The sequence below is a fragment of the Pleurodeles waltl genome, chromosome 5 (genome assembly GCF_031143425.1).
Source record: "Pleurodeles waltl isolate 20211129_DDA chromosome 5, aPleWal1.hap1.20221129, whole genome shotgun sequence".
Taxonomy (NCBI): Eukaryota; Metazoa; Chordata; class Amphibia; order Caudata; family Salamandridae; genus Pleurodeles; species Pleurodeles waltl.
Window position 1 is genome coordinate 450,329,558 of NC_090444.1, and position 17,985 is coordinate 450,347,542.

Genomic DNA, 17,985 nt, shown 5'->3' on the forward strand with positions numbered 1-17,985 from the left:
GTTGGCCATGTGCTCACTATGCCGCCCAGACCATGGTAGCCTGCCTGATGACTGGTGATGCCACGAAAGGGCCCCACGATGCTTCTTTCTGGTCCAGGAAGAACCTAGCCTGGCAGTTAGGGCTGGACTGTTCTCATGTGGAACAAGGTCAAGATTAATTTGTATATTGCTGGGCCCAAACTGGAATGGTGTGGCGAACAAAAAACTATGGGGTTAGGCCCAGATCTGTGACTGGGGTGAATATTTGACATTGTTCAGCATTAGTGTCATCTCCTGTTCTTTCTGCATTTGTCATCCTAAGTGGGAATGGTATGCCCATATGTGGATCCTGTGCTCATTATGCCACAGGATCCAAGCTAGCATGGCTGATGAGGAGTAATACCCAGAAACCAGTCCCAGTATGCTTGTTTCTGGTACGGGGAGAACTTGGACTGGCAGTTTAGGCTAGACTGTTCCCATGGGGTGCAGGGTCAAGACTGATTTGCATATAGATGTGTTCAAACTAAAATGGCATGGTGAGCAAAAGAACAATGGATATAGGATCAGATCTGGTACTTGGGGTGAATGATTTACATTGTTTAGCGTTCCATCCATCATCTGATCTTTTTTGCATTTGTTACCCTAATTTGGAAAGGTATGAATAGACGTGGGTTCCATGCTCGCTATGCCACTGCAGTTAACATAGCCTGGGTGTTGAGGGGTGATCTTCTGCAGTCAGTCCCACAATGCTTGTTTCAGATTGTGGGAGAATCTATCATTGAAGTTCAGGCTGAAATGATTTGCATATGGCTGAATCCAAACTGGAGTGGTATGGTGAGCAAAAGAAATGATGGATTTAGGCCCAAATTTGTAACAGGGGTTGAATGTTTTACACTGTTCAGTATTCTGTCCATCGTCTGTTTGTTTTTGCATTTGTTGCTCTAATTGGGAAGGGTATGCCCAGATGTGGGTCCCTTGCTTGCTATACCACTGGATTCAAGCAAGCCTGGTTTATGAGGGTTGTTCCCCAAAACAATTCCCCATGATGCTTGTTTCTGGTCCAGGGAGAACTAGACCTTGCAGTTCAGGCTGGACTGTTCCAATGGGGAGCAGAGTCAAGACTGATTTGCATATGCCTGTCTCCAGATTGGAATGGTGCGCTGAGCAAATAAAAACAATGGATTTAAGCCAAGATCTGTGACTGGGGGGTGAATCCTTGACATTGTTCTGCGTTCTTTTTGCATTTGTCAGAGTAAGTGGAAAGGGTATGCCAAGACGTGGTCCTGTGCTTATTATGGCACGTAATGCAAGCTAACCTGGCTAATGAGGAGTGATACCCTGAAACCAGTCCCAGTATGCTTTTTTCTGGTACAGAAAGAACCTAGACTGTCATTTTTGGCTAGACTGTTCCCAGGGGGATAAGGGTCAAGACTGATTTACATATGTCTGGGTACAAACTGGAATGGAGTGACAAACCAAACAATAATGGATTTAGGTCCACATCTGTAACTAGGGATGAATGCTTGACATTGTTTAGAATTCTTTCCATCACCTGTTGTTTTTGCATTTGTCCCCCTATGTTGGAAGGGTATGGCCGGATGGGGGTTCTGTGCTTGCTATGCCACTGTATTTAAGTGAGGTTGGCTGTTTAGGGGTTATATTCTGAAATCAATCCCAGGGTGCTTGTTTCAGGTCCAGGGAGAACTGAGCCTAGCGATCAGGTGGGACTGTTTCCAGGGGGAGTAGGGTCAAGGCTGATTTGCTTATGATTGAGTCCAAACTGAAATGGCATGATGAGCAAACAACTATGCGGAACCGGGTCAATACTGATTTGTATATTGCTATGTCCAAACTGGAATGGTTTGGCAAACAAAAAAACAATAGGTTTAGGCCCAGATCTGTGACTGGGGTGAATGTTCACATTGTTCAGCATTCTGTCTAATATCTGTTATTTTACCATTTGTTACCCTAAGTGTAAAAGATATGCCCAGGCATTGGTTCTCTGCTATGGCACGGCAAACAAAACAAAAATTATGGGTCTAGGCACAGATCTGAAACTGGTTGTGAATGCTTGACATTGTTCAGCATTTTGTCCATCATCTGCTCTTTTAGCATTTTTTGCCTTAAGTGGGAAGGGTATGCCCAGATGTGGGTTCTGTGCTCGCTGTGCTACCAAATTCAGGCTAGCCTGGCTCCTGAGGGGTGATTCCCCGAAAACCAGTCCAAGGATGCTTTTTTCCTACACAGGGAGAACTTGGCTTGACATTTTGGGCTGGACTGTTCCCATGGAGAGCAGGGTCAAGAATGATTTGCATATTGCTGGGTCCAAATTGAAATGGCATGATGAGCAAAAACACAATAGATTTAGGTCCAGATCTATTACAGGGAAGAATGTTTGACATTGTTCAGCATTCCATCCATCACCTGTTCTTTTTGCACTTGTCAACCTGAGTGGGAAGGGTAAACCCAGCTGTGGGTTTCATGTTCCCTATGCCACTAGATTCAAGCTAGCCTGGCTGATACCCCAAAATCAGTCACATGATGCTTGTTTTTGGTCTAGGAAGGACTTGGCCTGGGAGTTCGGGCTGACCTGTTCTCATTCAGAAGTGGGTCAAGACAGATTTATATAATGCTGGGTCCAAACTGGAATGGCATAGCAAAAAAACCAAGGGGTTTAGGTCCGAATCTGTGACTAGGGTGATTGACATTGTTCAGCATTCTGTCCATCATCGGTTCTTTTAGTATTTGCTGCCCTAAGTGGGAAGGGTATGCCCACATGTGGGTCCCATTTTCATTATGCCACTGGATTCAAGCTAACCTGGCTGATGAGGATTGACACCCCGAAATCAGTTTCAGGATGCTTGTTTCTGGTACAGGGAGAGCCAGGACAGGCATTTTGGGCTAGACTGTTCCCATGGGGAGCAGGGTTAAGACTGATTTGCATATTGCTGTGCCTAAACTTAAATGGCATTTTGAGAAACAAAACAATGGATTTAGGCCCAGATCTGTGACTGTGGAAGAATGTTTGACATTGTTCTGCATTCGGTCCATCATCTGTTCTTTTAGCATTTGTTGCCTAAGTGGTAATGGTATACCCAGCATTGGGTCCCGTGCTCATTATGCCACTGGATTTAACTAGCCTGGCTGTTGAGGGGTCACATTCCAAAATTGGTCCCAGGATACTTGTTTCAGGTCCAGTACGAACCTAGCCCTACAATTCAGACTGGACTGTTTCCACGAGGAGCACGGTCAGCACTGATTGGCATATGGTTGGGTACAACTGGAGTGGTGTGGAGATAAGAAAAATAATGGCTTTAGGCCCAGATCTCTGACTTGGGGTAAATGTCTCATATTTTTTAGTATTCTGTCCAATGTCTGTTCTTTTTTCATTTGTTGCCCTAAGTGTCAATGGTATGCCCACAAGTGCGTTCCACACTCGCTATGCCACTGCATTTAAGCTAACCTAGCTGTTGAAGGATGATATCCTAAATCAGTCCTGGGATGCTTGTTTCAGGTCCAGGAAGAACCTAGCCTTGCTATTCAGGCTGGACTGTTTCCAGAGGGAGCAGGGTCATGGCTGGTTTGCATATGGTTGAGTCCAAACTTCAATGGCATGATGAGCAAAACACCAATGGATTTAAGGACATATTTGTGACTGGGGTTGAATGTTTGACATTGTTCAATATTCCATCCATTGTGTTTTCTTTTTGCTTTTGTTGCCCTAAATGGGAAGGATATTCCCATATGTGAGTCACCTGCTCACTAAGCCACCCAATTCAAACAGGTCTGGCTGATGACTGGTGATACCCCAAAACAAGTCCCAGGATGCTTGTTTCTGGTCTAGAAAGAACATGGCCTGGTAGTTTGGTCAGCACTGTTCTCATATGAAACAGGGTCAAGACTGATTTGTATTTTGCTGCATCCAAACTAGAGTGGCATTGTGAAAAAAAAAATGATGTGTTTAGTCTCAGATCTGTGACTGGTGATGAATGTTTGACATTGTTCAGCACTCTGTCCCTCATCTATTCCTTTTGCATTTATCGCCCTAAGTGGGGAAGGGTATGCCCAGATGTGTGTCAAATGTCAAACGCTTGGTATGCCATCCGATTTAAGCAATCCTGACTATTGAGGAGTGACACCCCAAAACTGGTTACCAGATGCTTGTCTTTAGTCCAGGGAGAACCTGGCCTAGCAGATCAGGCTAGACTGTTGAGAGCAGGGCCAAGACGGATTAGCATACTGTATGACTGGGTCCAAACTGGAACAGCATGGTGAGCAAAAAAAAAACACAATGGATTTGGGTCCATCTCTGTGACTAGGGCTGTTTGACATCATTCAGTCATTCAATCCATCATCTGTTTGTTTTGCTTTTATCACCCTACGGCCCATATTTATACTTTGTGACACAAAACTGTGCAAATGCAGTTTTATGTCAAAAAGTATAGCACCAGCTTGTGACAATGCATGGTGCCAGCCGGGTGCCAAACTAATGGAATCCCGCAAGTTGGCGCAAAGGATGCACTAGCGTCTAGGAAAATTACATTAACCGAGTGAGGTGGCGGTATGGGGGGAGGGGGTTTTGCAACAAAAAAGTACGTTAGGCTGGTTAGAGGCAAACAAAAATCCCTTTAACCAGCCTAACATCATTTCCTGACACAAAATCATCCAGGCCACATGACTCGTGGCTAATAAAAGACAAAAGTCATGCCCACCACCCCAATGGCCAGCACAGGGGACAAGGGTCCCCTAGGTATGGCACTGCACCCAGTGCCAAGTAGAGGGGCCCATTTCAGGAACCCCAATGGCACTTTAAAAAATGTCAGAAAATACTTACCTCTACTTACCCTACTTACCTGGGATGGGGTCCCCCATCCTCCGGTGTCCCTCTGGTGTTGGCGGGGGTATTCCTGGGGCTTGGTGGAGGACACCTGTGGACCTATTCCATGGTGTATGTCCATGGAAATGGGTTCACAGGTCCCCTAACGCCTGCCCTGACCCAGGCGTTAAATAATGGCGCTAAGGAGGCTTAGCACCTGTATTTAGGCCTGCCTCCCACTCGTGCCCCTTTTTTGCATAGGAGGATACAAAAGGCACTAGGGGCTTGGAGTCATTTTTTGGATGGGAACGTACACCTTGCATCTCATTGACGCAAGGTGGTTTCACACATCTAAAAAATTACTTTAACTCCAATATTTTGACATTAGATGTGTCTAGCATCAAAATATAAATTGAATTAACGGAAATACAATTATGCTAATTCAGCCCAAAGCAAGTATGAATATGCCCTAAGTGTGAAGGGTATGCCCAGATGTGCGTCCTGTGCCTGATATGCTACTTGATTCAAGCTAGCTTGGCTGATGAGGGGTGATACCTTGAAACCGATCCCAGTATCCTTGTTTCTGGTCTAGGGAGAAGGTGGCATGGCAGTTCGAGCTGGACTGTTCCCATGGAGAACACGGTTAAGACTGTGGCTGGATCCATTTGAATGGCATGGGGAGCAAAACAATTATGGATTTATGCCTAGATCTCCAACTTGGGGTGAATATTTGACATTGTTCAGCATTCTGTCCATCGTCTATTCTTTTTGTATTTGTTGCCCTAAGTAGGAGGGGCACACCCTGACGTGGGTTACATGCTTGCTATGCCACTGGATTCAAGCTAGTATGGCTATAGAGGGGTGATACTCTAAGACCAATCCCAGGATTTGTGTTTGTGGGCCAGAGAGAACCTGGCTTGGCAGTTCAGGCTGGGCCGTTCTCATGCGGAACGGGGTCATGTCTAAACTGGAATGGTGCTGCAAAAAAAAAAAAAATGATGGGTTTAGGCCCAGATCTGTGACTGGGTTGAATGTTTGAGATTGTTCAGCATTATGTCCATCATCTCTTTTTTTACATTTGTCACCTTAAGTGGGAAAGGTATGTCCACATGTGGGTCCTGTGCTCTCTATGTCACCAGATTAAAACTAGGATGATTAATGAGAGGTGATACCCCAAAATGTTACCATGATGCTTGTTTCCTGTCCTTGAAGAACCTGGCTTGGCAGTTCGGGCTGAAGTTTGGATGCTGAGATGAGTTTGATTATGTGCAAAGTAGAGTAGATCTGTTCACGTTTGCTAGGAAAATGAAATTGATGAAAAATACATAAGAATGCAAAGAAAGGAACTAGAAAAAGTAGTAGTAATGAGACACCATATAGCAAGTTGTTGATTGAAGACATTCATGTAATGAAAGAAATATGGGAGTTAGTAAGGAATACCACAGATGCCTTTGATGAAGAAATAAGTAGTTGAAAGGCAAAAAATAGAAGGAGTCTGTGTCTCTGAGGAAGGAGGTACAAACTTCAAACTTAAATCTAAGACAATATCTATTAGCAGTGGTGATTGGATCCAATTTCTGGAAGTAGTTTCAAAAGAATAAAAGAATCGTAGAATGAAGGGAAAGAGCAAAAACAGATAAGAGACAGACAATATAATGAAACCATGCAGAAGATTAAAATTAATGAGGGCATATGAAGGTAGAAATGTAGTTTTATGGTCGGTAGAGGACTTTATGAATGAAGCTTACAGGCAACTGAGTGAAACAGCTTGCTACAAAAAGGTGGATGTAAAATACTTTGAGGATGTAAAAATAAGGTTTTAGTGATGTGGAAGGAGGAAGGCCTTATTAGCCCAGAGGAATATGTTTTCTTGAAAACTGATCATCCAAACCTACCTGTTTTTACCTTATCTCCAAAATTCACAAAAATAAAAAGAAGCCACCAGGTAGGCCAATGATTGCAGCACAAAAAATCTGTTTGGGAACACATTGCAGTTGTTAGAAATGGGGTCCTTGGTTGGCAGTCAGGTTACCCACTGTCCAAGCAAGAACCCTCACTCTAGTCAGGGTAAAGGAGAATCACCCTGAGCTAACCCCCGCTCACCCCTTTGGCAGCTTGGCACGAGCAAGCAGGCTTAACTTCAGAGTGCTAGGTGTAAAGTATTTGTACCAACACACACAGTAACTTAACGAAAGCACTACAAAATGACACAACACAGGTTTAGAAAAATAGAAAGTATTCATCTAAACAAAGCAAGACCAAAATGACAAAAATCCAACATACACAAGTCAATTTATTAATTAAAAAGCAAAACGCGTCTTAAATCCTTGAGAAAACAGGTAAAATACCATTAAAAAGTAAATGGGTAACGTCAAAATAACAAGCACGAGTAGGTGTGTGTTGAAAAAGGTGAGCGGTGCGTCAATTTCTTACCCTGAAGCGAGACCGTGTGTCGTTTTTCCTTCTCCGGTTGGCATACGTCATTTTTTCTCACCGCAGGGGAGTGATGCGTCGATCCGGGCAGTACTCAGGTCCGGGTGGAGTTGCGTTGTTTTTCTGCGCCCAGCAAGGGTGGCATCGAAAACCTGCCGCACGGTATCAACAAAACCATGCAATATGGGTTGCGACATTAACAGCCTCCGTCAGCGGGTGTTGCACGTCATTCTTCCAGCTACGTGCGTCGATTTTCCAGCCGCTATGCCAGTGGAGCATTGATTTCTGCCACGAAGCTGACGGCGCATCGTTTTTCAGCTGTGTGTCGGAAGATGCATCGATATTTTCCCCTCACGGTGGTCTGTGCGTGGATTTTCAGTCTTGGTCTGCCAGTTTCACCTTCCAAGGCCCATGGAATAGGATAGGGCACCACTTGGCAGGGCATGAGTCTCAGCATATAGTCCAGGTGATGGCAGGAGAAGTCTTTGATGGCCCTGAGACTTCAACAACAGGAGGCAAGCTCAGGACAAGCCCTTGGAGATTTCTTCACAAGCAGGAAGGTACACAAAGTTCAGTCTTTGTCCTCTTGCACAGGCAGAAGCAGCAACTGCAGGATAGCTCCACAAAGCACAGTTTCAGGCAGGGCAGCACGTCGCCTCAGCTCTTCAGCTCTTCTCCAGGCAGAGGTTCCTCTTGATGTCCAGAAGTGATCTAAAGTCTGTGGTTTTGGGGGCCCTTTTTATATCCATTTTGCTCTTTGAAATAGGCTCACTTCAAAGGAAAGTCTCTCTTGTTATTGAAATCCTGCCTTGCCCAGGCCAGGCCCCAGACACACACCAGGGGGTTGGAGACTGCATTGTGTGAGGGCTGGCACAGCCCTTTCAGGTGTAAGTGACCACTCCTCTCCTCCCTCCTAGCACAGATGGCTCATTAGGATATGCAGGCTACACCCCAGCTCCCTTTCTGTCACTGTCTAGAGAGAGGTGCAAACAGCCCAACTGTCAAACTGACCCAGACAGGGAATCCACACACAGACAGAGTCACAGAATGGTTTAAGCAAGAAAATGCCCACTTTCTAAAAGTGGCATTTTCAAACACACAATCTTAAAACTAACTTTATTAAAAGATGTATTTTAAAATTGTGAGCTCAGAGACCCAAAACTCCACATCTATCTGCTCCCAAAGGGAATCTATGCTTTAATCATTTTTAAAGGCAGTCCCCATGTTAATTTATGAGAGAGATAGGCCTTGCAACAGTGAAAAACGATTTTGACAGTATTTGACTGTCTAGATATATAAATCACATTAGTATATGTCCTATCTTAAACATACACTGCACCCTGCCCATGGGCCTACCTAGGGCCTACCTTAGGGGTGTCTTACATGTAAGAAAAGGGAAGGTCTAGGCCTGGCAAGTGGGTACACTTGCCAAGTCGAATTGGCAGTTTAAAACTGCAGACACAGACACTGCAGTGGCAGGTCTGAGACATGTTTACAGGGCTACTAATGTGGGTGGCACAACCAGTGCTGCAGGCCCACTAGTAGCATTTGATTTACAGGCCCTGGGCACCTCTAGTGCACTGAACTAGGGACTTACCAGTAAATAAATATGCTAATCATGGAAAGCCAATTACACACATATCTTATACAGGAGCACCTGCACTTTAGCACTGGACAGCAGTGGTAAAGTGCCCAGAGTAACAAAAACAGCACAAACAGAGTCCAGCATACATCAACAACCCGGGAAACAGAGGCAAAAAGTTAAGGGAGACCACGCCAGGGATGACAAGTCTAACAGCAGTACATAGACTTTTTTTAAGCCCTTTGTGCAAACCTTACCTTCTTATTTGATAGACACAACAGATTTTCTCAAACAAGTGTTTGATATAGGTTGTGATGAATGACTACTATTAATGACACTAGGGGGTATATTTATACTCTGTTTGCGCGAAATGTGCATCAAAAATTTTAACGCACATTTGGCGCAAACCTTGCCCCATATTTAAGCTTTGACGCCCGACCCCGCGGACATCCGAATTCCTCTGTGTGCGTCATTTTTTGGAAGCAGGAAACTGCCTTGCGTTAATGATATGCAAAGTAGGCGTACTCTTCCAAAAAATGACTTTAAGGACTGTGCGCCTTATTTATACCCCAGCGTCATTTTGACGCACAGGAGGGGGTGGGCCTTAAAAAACGTCGCACAGCCTGATGTGTGCTGTTTTTTAACACCTGGGTCAGGGCAGGCGTTAAGGGATCTGTGGGCTCAGAAGGAGTCCAGAGGTGCCCTCCCCTGCCCCCAGGGACACCCCCTGCCACCCTCGCCCACCCCTGGAGGACACCCATGGATGGGGGGACCCATCCCAGGTAAGTAAATTTAAATTCAGGTAAGTATTTTTTACAGTTTTTTTTAAGTGGCATGGGGGAGCTAATTTGGGCCCCACCTACATGCCACTATGGCCAATGACCATGCCCAGGGGACAGAAGTCCCCTGGGCATGGCCATTGGGCAGGGGGGCATGACTCCTGTCTTTGCTAAGACAGGAGTCATGTCAATGGGGGTTGTGCGTAAAACAAAATGGCGCAAGTCGGGTTTGAGGCCTGATTTTTGCCCCAGACCTGATGTGCACCATTTTTTGGCACACAACCCCCATTGTCCTCCACAACGGCGCTGCATGGTGTGCATCATTTTTTTTTACTCAGACCAGTCCACAGCGCCGGCTAACGTAATTCCTTAAATAAGGCGCCTGCATGGTGCGTTGGGATGGCGTTAGCCGGCGGTAAAATTTTTGACGCACAACTGCGTTGGCGCAGTTGTGCGTCAAAAAGTATAAATATGGCCCTAGATGTTATAGCCTTGTCTACAAGTATTCAATATGATGATGGCTTAAGAGCAACTGAGATTTTCTTGAGTGCTAAGCCAGTAAAGGTTTATAGCCATAGTAAAATGTTACTGGCTATGATGGAGTGGTGCTTAAGACATAACATTTTTTTCTTCAATAATAAAATATTTGAGTAACAACGTGGGAAAGCGATGGGAACCTGCTTTGCCCCAGTTATGCGAATCTGCACATGGTCTGGTGGGACTAGCAGGTCCTCAACGCTCCCTCTCTGGAGAAATGGAGCACATGCATCCTGATGTGACTCCAGTTTATAGATTACATTTTTGTAGTCTGGAGGGGAGATGAGAAGAGTGCATTGGAATTTGTAGAGTTCATCAATGCAAATGATCTACATATACATTTTACTAGCAATGTGATACTGAGATTGGGTTTTTAGATGTAATGATACAAGTTGCAGAGAACAAGCTTCAAACCAATCTGTATAGAAAACCTAGGGCCAGATGTATCAAACCATTTTGCATTCGCAAACGGTACGAATCGCAGAATTTGGCCGTTTGCAAATGCAAAAACGTGGTCTGCGATGCATGAAAGGCATTCGCAGGCCAAAAACAAGGAATCGCAAAATCTGCGATTTTTTGCAAAGCAACATGGTTTTGCATGTCGCATTTTGCGTCTCGCAATTTGCGACATGAAATACCGAATCGCTATTAGCATTTCGCAAATTGCGAGTCAGAATAGCAACTCGCAAATACAGATTCGGTATTTCACGTCGGAAATTGCGAGACGCAAAATGTGACACGCAAAACCATGTTGCAATTCGATGCATCAAAAATTTGCAAATTGCGAATTTTCGCAAAATGGCATTTTGCACATGCAAATTACCACGGAGTGAAACCAGGTGGTAACCAGGCGCAACCTACATAAAGAGGCCCAGAATGCCTCAGACTCATTTCCACAATGGCTGCACTCTACGTCATGGTGAGGAGAATGAGGATCTTGGCAGGTTTGAGGAGAGGGAGGAGACAGGAGCACATTTTCAGAGTGCGCATTACCCTTTTTGACCAGACTGAGGAGGAGATATATGATAAGTACAGGTTGAACTCAGCCATGATACTTGACCTGATAGCTGAGCTACAACCCATACTGCAGCGCACAACACATAGGACAAATAGCATACCCACCCATGTGCAGATATTATGCTCCCTGCACCTACTTGCCTCAGGGAGCTATCAAGGGGTCATAGCAGCAGCTGGAGGAGTATCACAGAGTGCCCTCTCTAGATTTTTCAATGCATTTATCAACGCCATGCTGAGTAGGATACACCAGTACATCAGATTCCCCCACACCCCACAGGAAATACAGCAGACAAAAATAGATTTCTACCAGATAGCACAGTTCCCCCACGTCCTAGGTGCCACAGATGGGACACATGTAGCAATCCGTCCACCATCGGCCACAGAGTATGTGTACCGCAATCGTAAATACCAACATTCCATGAATATACAGGTGATATGCAATGCCTCCTACATCATAACCGATCTCGTGGCCAGGTACCCAGGGAGCGCACATGATTCGTACATCTTTCGCCACAGTGGGATTCACACAAGACTGCTAGCTGGGGAGTTTGGTGAAGGATATCTACTAGGTATTTTCCCTCTGTACACTGGTGCATTGATGACGTTGTGACGTCAGATGGCTCACTTACTCATTATACCCTCTGTTCCTTCCAGGAGACAGTGCCTACGCAGTGCGCACCTACATGATGACACCCTACCTAAATCCTACAACACCAGCAGAACGGAGATACAATTCAGCACACAGGGCAACCCGCAATGTGGTTGAGCGCACCTTTGGCCTGCTGAAGAGTCGCTTCCGGTGCATCCACAAAAGTGGAGGGGCACTACAGTACAGCCCGGACACGACCTGTAGAATAGTGGCCACATGTGCGATACTGCACAATATAGCTACCACCAGGGGCATACCTGTGGAAATATCTGATTCAGACTCAGATGAGGATAATGATCCCATACCCCCCCTACAGCCAGCAGACAGGACCAGTGCAGCAGAGGGCAGGCAAAGGTGTGCTGACATCACGTACAACCTTTTCAGATGTTAGTAAGAACAACACAACTTCACTGACATGTGTTCGGGTAGTTAGTACCTTTATTACCTTAACGTCAGGTAACATAAGTGTCACTAGCAAAACAAATAAACATATGTGTCATAAAAATAACCATTAACAGTGTCTCACTATTATATTCATAGTTCACTGTAAAACAAAAAAATGCAGACAGTCCCCTGTGGCCATCAAAGTCACTTTTTTACGGCCATGCGAGCCACCCGAGTGCGCAGTGGCCTCGCCGGCACCTCTGGTATCTGCCTCAGTGGCAGTGCTGTGCCTGGCACTGTGATGCCTAGGATCTGTTGTGGGCACTGCAAGGCTGTTAAGGCTAGATGAGTCCTCACTCTCCCCTAGTCCAAGTTTACTGGGTGTAGCAGAGCGGTTACCCAGCATAGTATCTAGAACATTCGTTATCTGGACCAGTCCCTGGGCTATGTCCCGACTGCTGTGCGCTGCCTCCACCTGCACGCTGCGATATGAGGGCCGTAGATGTTGCAAGGCGATTGACAGATCTACAGAATCCACTAAACATCCCCATGAATCGCCTCTCATGCCTGCGGTGGCTGACTCTCTCATGCCTTATCTCTGTGCAGAGTTCCTTCACTGCAATGGTCAGTTCCCTGGTGTTCTCGGCAGCTGTGATCTGTCCCTCATGCAGCTTTTAAATGTTTGAATTAAGGCACTCCAATTGCCGGTGCAGCCCCCCCATGTTGGCATTGTGTGCCTGCATCTGCCTATGCATTGCAGTAATCTTCTTATTTTGCAGGCGCTGCAGTTTAAACATAGAGGATTCCAGGCCACTGAAGAATGATGGGCCCTCTCCTGCTTCCACGTGCTGTGTGCCTGCATACTGAGGCCTCCTGCGGGGTGTTGAGTGACGCTGGGGCTGGGACTCCTGCATTACGGTGGATCTGCCGTCTGGGGATGGAGTGTGGCCTTCATCCCGCATGTCATCTGAGCCCTGGCTCAAATCTGGGAGAGGTACAGCCCTTGCCCTGCGTCTGATAGGCGCAATATTCACTGAATCACTGGTGTTCGAGTCTGATGGAGGCTGTGTTTCAGCATCCCCCACAACGGCACATGCTGATGCTGCTGGGCCTGGGCCATCTGCAACAACAATGTGCAGCATGTCATTTATGTATGTATCACCAAAGGTTACACAATGGTAATAAATGTACAGTTACATCACATCACTATGTAGTTGGTGTTGTGTTCTTCTGGGTGTCGCTCTACTTAATTACATTCTATGTGCTACTTTCAGCTCTGGGTTGTGGACCACCACTCCCATAAGGCATTGTTGTGCCGCTTCTAAGATGTGGAATGGACTACTTTTCACAATGCTTTGCACTAATTGCTAATTCCTAAGGGGCATTTGTACATACACATATGGGGTTACATTTCATTATTGCACTTACCTTTACTGGTGCTTGGTGTGCCGGACGTGTCTATGTCAGTGACCCAACTGACAGCTTCTGGGAGAAGTGTCGACTCCACCAGATCTTCCATGGGGGTGGAGGGTGTCTTGGTGGATGGTCCGCCTCCTGTGCTCATTGCCTCCTGTAGTCTTCTGGCCACCCTCTCCTTGGCACGGGAATGCAGGTCGTACCACCTCTTTCTAATCTCCGCTGAGCGCTGCACAACCCCCACTGAGCAGATTTTGGTTTGTATGTCTGCCCAGAGTTTGCGCTTCTCACTCTCTGGGACCTGGAGTGAGCTCTTCCCGAACAGCCGGTCATGGCTCCTCACCACCTCCTCAGTGAGCACCTCCAGTTCCTGCTCACTGAACTTCAGTTTTCTTTTCCTCCCTCCCTTCTCCTTTCCATTTGCTGAATTGGCCATGCTGATGTGAAGTCCTGCCTTGCTCACAGACTTGCTCCCTGGGGCTGGGCTGTATCTCTCTCACTGCTCCTTTGGGTGTGGCACCTGCAAACTGCCTGGAATGACTCACTTCCTGCTTGTGATGTCATCAGGCTCTGCCAGGTGTGCGTTTTCGCAATTTGCGATTTTCAAATACAGAATCGCTAATTTGTTTGAGATTCAGTATTTGGGCCTTGCAAAATGCATTAGCGATTGCTAAGAAATCGCTAATTCCGATTCGCAATTATGTTACATTGCATATTGCAACTCAGAAATTGCGATTTCCTAAAAATCACTATTTGCGAGTCGCAAAGGTTTTTTTTCACACATCTGGCCCATAGTGCTGGGAACAGCACTCTATGTACTAGCAGTTTTCACCCCAAGCCTCTGATTGAGAGTATCCCGTACAGAGAGTTGCTAGGAACATGTAGAATCTGTAGCCCAGACGAGAGCTTTGAACAAGATAAGGAAGACATGCTGAAGAGAGTAATGGAGAGTAATGGAGCGAGGTTACATGAATACAAGCCTAGTGAATGCAAGCATGAAAGTTAGTAGAAAGGGACGGTATACTATCATGTTCACAGAGGGCAATAGGATAGTAAAAAGCTGCATTAAACCACAGCAGAGATTTGCGACTACATATTCCACAGCACATCAGAGGATGAGAGCAAAACACTGGCATCTGCTGAGAAACAATTCAGTGATTGGAGATGAAATACCTAGATGGCCCATGATAACTTTTTGCAGCGCTAAATCTATGTGAGATTTTATAGTAAGAAGTGATGCAAGAACAAATGCAAAGAGAACTACATGGTTGCAACAGAAAGAAGGATTTGTGAAACTGCTCTAAGTGCAAGGCTTATAAGAATGAGGAAAGTAACAATGAAGTGAAGATTGAAGGAAAAGTTTTTGCACAAAATCAGAAAATACTACAATTGGAAGAGCTAGTTTTTAGTTGTGAGAAAACAGGGATGATTGCAAAGGCCCCGTACATTTTTTACCCCAATTTTTACTTTTTGCTGGTGTTTTCCTGACTCTGATGGTGCCCTGAGTACTGCTAACCAGTCCCAGGGCCTGTGCTGTGTGTAAAATCAGTATGCACATTAGGCTAATTATATTTGGCAATATTAACCGACCTATAAGTCCCTTGTATATGGTAGGGCATGTAGGTTTAGGGACCCCAGCATAGGCGCACTGCTGAGGTGACCTGTGTCATTTTAAAGGCAGGCCTGCCTTTCTGGCTGTTTTTAAATTAAAGTACATGCAATCTCGACTTTGGAATTAAAAGTACTTCCAAAGTCTTAAACTACCTTATTTTTACATATAAGTCACCCCTAAGTTGTGCCCTATGTGCCCTATGCACCCCAATGGTTGGGTGCCATGTAACTATAATCAGGGACCTTATAAAAATAGTTTTATAAGCCCTAGTAAGGTAAAACAGCCAAATTTGTTTTTCCCTTATTGTAGTGAATAGCCTTTATAGGCTAGAATGGGGAGACTTTATTTTAATTTATAAAGTTCCCTTAAATGACAGATACCTCACGTTTGCTATCAAATTAATTGTTATAATAAATCCCACAACTTACAATTGATGGATTTAATATAACTTGTTCAGGTAAAAAGCTGTTGGACAGTAAGACTTGCTTTGCCTGTCAGCAGACAGGTCACTTCAGGGGAGATGCAGCCTGTCCAAAGAAGGTGGTTAGCTCTGGGCTGTCCAGTGTAGCCGTGGAGGAGGACTCCTAAGATGATGAAGTACTCATAGCATTGAGCTGGGAGACAGGACCAGATGGTAAGCTGGTGATTCTTCAGGGTGGGAGTAGGCACTTTCACCCCATTCAGGTGAATGGCATCACTACCACTGGCCAGAGAGAAACCTGTGCCAGTCACACCATAGTGAGTGACTGGTTGGTGACCCTAGACATGTATGTCCCAGGGGAGACTAGGAAAGTCAGAATAGCCACAGGGGAGGTCACCTCCAAACCTGTAGCTGTAGTGCCCCTAGAGAGGGAGGGTTTCCTTGACTGGTTTAGAGGGGTAGTCAGTGCTGACCTCCTCCTGGATTGTATCCTGGGCACTGACCTCCCCTTGGTGAGTCTGGTCCAGATGGGGCAGATGCCCATGGCACCCCACCAACACAAGGCCCTGGGGAGCTAGTCCCTACAGTTAGGATACAGGGGTCCCCAAGAAAAGGAAAGAAGGAAAGGAAGGGTTGGTCACTCTTAAAGGGAGTTTCAGGGAGCCAAAGGCCTTCTTCTCAGTAGAGGGGGAGCCCAGAGTTGGCACTGGTAAGGCTGCACCTGACCCCAAGGAAGTCCTGAGTAGTCAGGCAGCTGCCCATAGGCAGGGTGTTGCCCCTGTACTGACAGAAGGGAGAGTGGAAGGAGGGTGTCTGCCACAGGAGGTGGCAGACCCCCACCCTAGACAGCAAGAGGGGTGCCAGGACCCCACAGTTTCCCCTAAAGCAGCTCAACCACCTGTCAGTGGAGAGCGTAGGGTGTTGTTCTAGGTACTGACAGCTGTCAGTAGCCGCTGCTGGTTGCTAGCCTTCATGGCAGCACTACACTTGGCCTGGGAGGCAGGCCCCAGGGCCAAAATCAAAGTAGGCCCCCTGACCCTGATGGTCATGATGGGGTTGCTCAAGTGTTTAGTGACCTCTTTGGGTAAGCTAGGTATTGCCATAGCAAAGTTAGTGTCAGAGTCACCAGATCCTCAGGGTCTGTGCACATTCCCAACACGTCCACCACTGAACAGCTACAAGACTCTGATAGATAAATCACAGAGACTGAAAGAGTTCAAGAGGGGAAGAGGGGATTAGGAAGGGAACAGCTGGGAAGGAGACCTGTAGTAAAAAAAAGGTTAGAACACACAATATGAAAATTATATCTCCTGAAATCAATACTAGACTATGATTCTAAGCCTAGTCACTCTGAAAACATGAACAATCTAAGAGTTAAGTTTAAAATGACTAAGTTTCAAGATGGCCGGATACCCGTAGGGGAATCAGGATGAATTAAATGAAAACTTTCTTATTCAAATACTTTCCTTTACATGAGAATCAGAAAAACATTCTGACTAAATTTTAAACCAGTCATATAAATCCTGTTTTGAGAATGTATACTAGGACCATGCAATATTGCATCTAGAAACCCTGGCCTTCTGTGTACTCTTAAAATGTTTCAACACAAATTGTGCATATTGCAGATATATATATATATATATATATATATATATATATATATATATATATATATATATATATATATATATATATATATACATACATATATATATATATATATATACATATATATATATACATATATACATATATATATATACAATATATATATACATATATATATATATATATATATATATATACATATATATATATATATATATATATATATATATATATATATATATATATATATTGCACCGTGAATAACACAATGTGGATTCAGGAAACAAATCACATAACTTGTCAACTCGAATATTACATAATAAATATCTTAGAATAGTGGCATACAATATACAACATGAAATAAACTTGAGGAGAGAATTGTGCGTCTTGACGATTCGAGTGTTACCATGTAAAATACCAAGAAATGGTAGCACGCAATGAATATCAAAGTCAAATCATCATTAATCGAATCGCGCATCTTGCCGATTCGTAAAACACGATGTAAATGTCAAGAAATAACAGCTCACAATAAATAACAAGATCAAAGTACAATTAAACGAATCACGCTTCTTTTGCCGATTCTTAAGCCACCATGTAAATGTCAAGAAATGGTAGAGCGCAATGAACAACAAAGTTAAATCCTCATGAAACGAGTTGCGCGTCTTGCCAATTCGTAAAACATCATGTAAATGTCGAGAAATAGTAGCGCGCAATGGACAACAATGTTTAAACACCATAAAACTAATTGCGCG

General features: G+C 44.9%; 1 long non-coding RNA gene across 1 annotated transcript in view; it reads left to right on the top strand.

Annotated features, from left to right (window-relative positions):
* LOC138297265 (uncharacterized) overlaps positions 1–13,331 on the top strand; it is a 147,968-nt gene extending 134,637 nt beyond the window's left edge. The window contains exon 3 of the long non-coding RNA XR_011203984.1: positions 12,956–13,331. This is a non-coding gene — a long non-coding RNA (uncharacterized lncRNA). The remainder of the gene's footprint in view (positions 1–12,955) is intronic.
* Positions 13,332–17,985: the final 4,654 nt, after the last annotated feature.